The following is a 6429-nucleotide window of genomic DNA, read 5'->3' as shown; positions in this document are numbered from 1 at the left end:
TACTAAAAAAGAATATTCACACATACGTTACAGTCCCATTTTACTTGAATTCTATTAGAATATCAATTTGAAAGGATTGTGTGTCATAACCTCACATATTAAATAAACAAATCAGTTATATTTACATTATTTCACAATCAAAATATCAATAAGGTAGTTATATATAGATAGTAGGATAAATGATATGGCTGGCCTAGTCACGTGGATACTTCGTTGAAAAACCTTTTCGTCACATGAGAGATTAAGCGGTTCAAGCCGCAGTCTTCCACCGACGCAAACCAGTCTTTTTTTTTATTTCATTTTTGCAAGTGTTAATCAATATAATAGCTATAGTTGATTATATTTAGCTTGTTTCCAAATGCAAATGTAAAACACTTATACTTTTACAGAATATTTTATTTTTAGAGAAATCGCATAGGTCATTGTGAATTATAATACATCACATTGAGAACGGGAATTGTGAAATGTGTCAAAGAGACAATAATAACATTAAAGAACAGAAAATGAATAACTTTTGTTGATTGAAAGCTTTTCAAAGAATCCCCCCTTGATATATTCATATTAACTTAAAACAAAATTCCGTTTTAAATATGATATTATTTTTTAACTGAATAATGTACAGTTTGGTAATTTATTTCGTCAAGTTCGACTGTGTTAATGATATACAAATATTCGAATTCTTAAATCGTTGGATTCATGTGAAATTAGTAGCTTTATTGAACTAATTATAAACATTGTTTTATACGAACTTCATCGGTTTGATGCTTTGACTAGAAAGTATAAACTCATTTTCCTTGCTTTAAGATCGATGTACATCAACATTCCATAAAGTTACAAGACCAACATACTTTTGAAGAAATAGAAGGTGTAATTCATCCACCCTATGCTGTAGTAAAACTATATATAGGGATGAAATTAAAAAAAATCATATAATGCCATAACCAAGTCAAAATTATTTATAGTGAAGAAGTAAAGGTCCCAACGCACTCTGACAAAGTTGACGTGACTCGAGATGGCTTTGGTTCTTCTTTTTATATCCTGTTTGGCCAAATGGCCTTTCAAGTCAAAAAATAAATCTATCCTTATTTTAAAAAGTTTTGAGTGTGAGTGTTTCTGGTGAATTTAAATCGAGAAAAGCGCATCAGAAGCACAGAATTTATAAAGTGTTATTTTCTTTTTTAGTACTGGGTCGATGTAGCTGCTGATGAACGGATTCCACCTCCCCGATATAGTATCTCCAGGTCACAGAACAGAACTTCGGTACATGATTTAAAACACACCTTTCTCGAATTTTCCTCTGATCAATTACAAAATTGTTAAAAAAGCACAAAATATTTATTCGACTTATCAAAAGGTAAAAGTATGGTCGATAGAGATGAGTAAAAAAAAACAATACCATGAAAATAAGGAAATTATTATCGACCGGATGCGTTGAAGGCGAGATAACTCTAATATTTGTTGTGTAACCATTCAATTAAAATATGAAATATTGCTCTTTAAGTATTCTGGTGGTTCATCCTTATTGGTTTTCTATTTTATTTTAAGATAACATTTATTTGGGGGGGGGGGGGGAGTTTTTCTGGTGTATGTTAATATAGAAAACGCTCCGGTCTTTATAAAATGTTAATACTGATAAAATGTTTCGAATTCTATGCGACAAAAGCGTAAACTAGTGACAATTTCCCGAAACTAAACGTTTTATGGTCAGTTTTCGGTGATTCAGTTCTGACATGCTTGGAATAAACTTTATTGGCGTTGTTCGTTTGTTTTCTACCATTTCAGCCTCATTCTTAGTTTCTATCAAATTATTTATTTAATTAAGGATTAAAACGTTTTGATAAATTATTATTATTCCAAGAATAAGCAAACTATAAATTATCATGGGCATTCCACTTTTAAGCCATCTTTGGACATTTATACTTTCAACCTTTAAGTTCCACATAAATGTGTGACACATAAGACAGGTCTTCCTTCGAATAAAATGTAAATATCCTAGTTTCTAAAATCAAATATTCGAACTTTTTCTATGCTAGACTTTGTCATTATATATATCAAATAAGTGTAATTCTATCTCAAAAGATGTATGGATAAATTTTATATCACGCTGTAGACATAAAATAACCCATTATTACAGTTTGAAAACAGAAATTGTCGTTGTAAAGTCAAAGTGATGAATTCAAACTGTGATTTAAATGAGCGTACATTCATTAAATTGCTTAGTTGTCCTATTCGTGAGAGATGTTATTAAGATATTTCCTTTCTAGCTCTTAATCATTATGAAATGTTTGCTCATTATCGAGATTTCCTAGAAAACTTTTCGGTATTTTTTTTAGTATAAGTCGTAGTGGTATACAGCATTTTCCGTAATAATCTTCAAATATTATAAAACTAATGTCTTTTTTTAGAGATAATGATGACATGATATAGGTTGACGTTGCAAATTTATTGCGTTCATTTGCACTTCCTTGAACTTAAACTGAACAACATGGAATTTTGAATAACTAACCGAATTTATTGTAAACTGTGGCTCTTTATTGCAGTTGCAACGACAATCTTCGTGGAAAGTAACCAGTACTGTTGCACAGTTTATAAGTTATAATCAAATGAATATCAGATAAATTGAAGTTGTACTCTTTACAGTGAAACAATGTGTCTTACCGACATTTGGCAACTCTCTCAGGTTTAACAGGAATAGTGAACATGCAAGATTAAGATAAACATGTTAAAAGCCACGTAACTGTACAATGTAGAAGTGATGTAAGCAAAAGTATTGAAAGAAAGCATAACTATTTGTGAGAAAGGTAAAAGGTATGTTTTTTTTATGAACATACACTTTTTTTAATTGGTACCCCGTTTTCTCTTACTCGTTTGACCTATTGTACGTATGTTGTAGACACTACGATCAATTACACAAATATCAAGAAAGAAATGACAACTAGTAAATTCAAACTATAAAATAACATATACGTGTTTAATATGAGTGTTAAACACAAACTCAATTTCACTCTCGGCGTATAACTTATCGGGAAAAAGGTTAATTTTTCGACTGATTTTTATAATTCAAACTTATTTAACTTGAAAACGAGTTCATGGACCCCTCTTTTTTAAAATGCCATTTGGTTTGATTACGCGAGAAGATTATGTGTGCCAATATTCATGAAAACGTAAAAAGTGCAATTTTTTAAATTTGATAAATATATAGCAAAAAATTATGTTTTTTTTTCTATATTCATGAACATATGATAAATATGAGTAAGACCCCGTTCACACTAGGACATTTTTATCGATTTAAACCAGACCAGTTCACTTTAGATCGGTTTAAGGGCTAATGTGAACGCTTTGAATCGATCTAAAGTAAACCTATCTGACTTTAAATGTGAACGCAGAGATCGGTTTAAACTAGTACGATTAAATCGAAAAGAACGTATGCGCATGTATAGCGGCAAAACTATCTCAGAGGTTCGTTGTTTAACCCATATTTCTCTGTTAAAAGACCTTTACATCAAACTGAAAACATGTTGTCTTCTCCGTAGCAAAGATTTGCGAAATATGTGTCTTCTTTTCTTATGTGATTTATTTTCTTTGCAGGAACCGCAGTATTTCCGACGTCGTGTTGTAACTTCTTTGCTCCAGTTATTTTTTCAAAATTAAAGAAAACTGCAATAATTTTTACACCAGTATCAGAATTTTAACTAGTGATTTAAGAGAAACAATAACTTTATCCAATTTTTGTTTAAGTGTGTGTAACAGTGTATCAACACATGAATTTGATAAATCAGTTATATTTATACACAATGTTGTTTACAGTTTTACGGGTAAAAAGGTTAGATCGATTGCGTTTTAAATTGTAGTGTAAACATAGTGGTTCAGATTAGACCGATCAAGTCAATAGAGACACCTTATCCAAACCGCACTGTTTAGGAGGACTAAAAATGATAGATATTGAAAACTACATATATGGTCTTAAATTAACTTGGATAGGAAAAATTAATAGAATAATTCAAAACTAGTGAAACTATTCCTTTTTTCGGAAAATTTGAATTGTTTGGAAATGCAATTTCTAGGTCGTTATAAAAAGTTGAATAATCCATTTTGGAAAGAAGTATTTGATGCTTGGCAATATCTACAAAATTGACAAAATACCTCTCAAATTAAAACATGCCCTTTATGGAAGAATGATGGAATAAAGATTGATAACCATTCAGTATTATATAAAGATTGGACAAAAAAAAAGGGGTTTGGCTGATCGATGACTTGTTACAGAAAGGTAAAAAATTTATGACTTTTGATCACTTCAATAATGTATACAATATTGAAACTAATTATCTCACATATTAAGGCCTAATTTCAGCAATAAAAAAGTATTTAAAGGATATCAAATATGTCCAAATGACTTAAAGAGAGAAAATGGTCCAGTTTTGCCCTCAGTGTTAAATTTTTTTTTTTAAATCACAGAAAGGTTCAAAAGATATGTATAATACTTTAAATGGTAAAAAGTCAGATCCAAAACAAAAATGTGAACAAAAATGGTCATTATTTCTCAATGCAAACTTCAATTGGAAAAATATCCATGTATTGCCATTTTAAATTACAATAAACTCAAAATTGCAGTGGTTTCAATACAGAATAAGTATACATCGAATTTTAAGCACGAATGAACTTCTCCTTAAAATAAAAATTAAAGATACAAATATTTGTAGTTTTGGGTTCGGAGGGGTCGAATCAATAGAACATATATTCTGGACGTGTCCATACATATCAATATTATGGGAAGACCTTAACTCCTGGATATTTGAGAAGACAGAAATAGAACTAACTTTAAATATTGATTTGGTTTTATTTTGTATTTTAACAAAAACAAATAAAGAAGATATAAGAAACTTAATACTTCTGTTAACAAAATACACCTTATCGCTATTTAGTCCAATACGGGAAAAAAAGTCATTTATACAACTTCCTGTTTGGGTCAAGCGGCCGAATATAGAGTTTTTTTCAGTAGAGAGCTGAGGGAAGAAAAACTTTAGAAAGCTATCATCAAGAAACTTAAATAGAGCATGATCCACTTTTTTCGAAATTAAAATTAAGTAAAAAATTATTTGTTTGAAGTATTTACTGTAGTTTAAACAGTTCTCATTAAAAAGAATCGTGCATGGTGAGTTGTTTAAACAACTTTTTTGTTATAAAAGATAAACACAAATTGTTTTTTGTTAAATAATCGATAATTTCTGTATTTTATAAATATCCTAAAAAATACGCAATTTTTCATTCAGAAATAACTCATATTTATCAAATATTCATGATTTGAGGAAAAACGTCATTTTTTATTAAATGTTTATGAAAATTCCAAAAAATCCTCTATTTACAGTTTTATAAAATTTGGGTCACATAATCTCCCTGCAAAATGAAACAAAATGCTGTTTTGAAAAATAGGGGTCCATGAACTCGTTTTTAAATTAAATCAGTTTGAATGATAAAAATTAGTCGAAAAATGCATCTTTTCCCGATATGTCAAAGTTTGACGTCGCGAAAATAACAAATTATGTTAGCAACGTCATTACCTTTCCTGTAACTGTATCGTATGCCCTTAAGCGCTACCAGTGATTGTCAATCTAGGGAATATGTAAACAGTATAAAGTACTTCGATCCAACTTACTGGCATGTGTAACATGGTTCACGAAATATTAAAAAAAGTTATCACAACTGTCCTGATTTCTAAAACTGAATATAAACGCCAACTAAAAAAAATAAAATGACACAGACACACACATACATACAAAAGCAGTAAATGGGTAAGTATATACATCTTCAAGATACCATACAACATTACGCAGTATAAAAGATACCGATAAATTAGTGAAAAAGATCTTGATGAACCTAATGTATAAAATTCTAAAAGAGGTAATCAAAATCTGGGTTTTCAAATGAAACGTTAAAAGAAAGTTAAACAATTATAAATAGAAAACAACACACTTTTATTTCTTTATTTTTAGAGGTTAACATACTTTATTGATAGTTTGACATTTGTTAGTGGATACATCAAATACCGGTTCCTTATCCAGGCCTCGTTAACCGTTAGTAGCATATAATCAATTTGGTTAGTATTTGTTAGTTTCTTTAACTGTAATATATACATTTATAAATCATAGTAAATTATAATATATCCAACTAAAACATTATCAATATCGAATGATCAATAAATCTGAATAGATGAAAAAAAAAATAAGTAAATAAAGAATAGATAAATAAATACCACAGAAATTTGGAATTTTGGAAAAATAAAAAAAAATAAAAAATAATAAATATATTTTACTTACAGCATTCATAATATAGCTTGCGCGATTTATTTATTCAAATATTTGCGTACAGGCAATAACTTAGAGGAACATACATGTAGTTATAAACATAGACAAAACATCAAGCATACATATA

Source organism: Mytilus trossulus, chromosome 2 (assembly GCF_036588685.1).
Source record: "Mytilus trossulus isolate FHL-02 chromosome 2, PNRI_Mtr1.1.1.hap1, whole genome shotgun sequence".
NCBI classification, from domain to species: Eukaryota; Metazoa; Mollusca; class Bivalvia; order Mytilida; family Mytilidae; genus Mytilus; species Mytilus trossulus.
The sequence above is the reverse complement of the archived record's forward strand: the minus strand, read 5'-3'. Positions refer to the sequence as shown.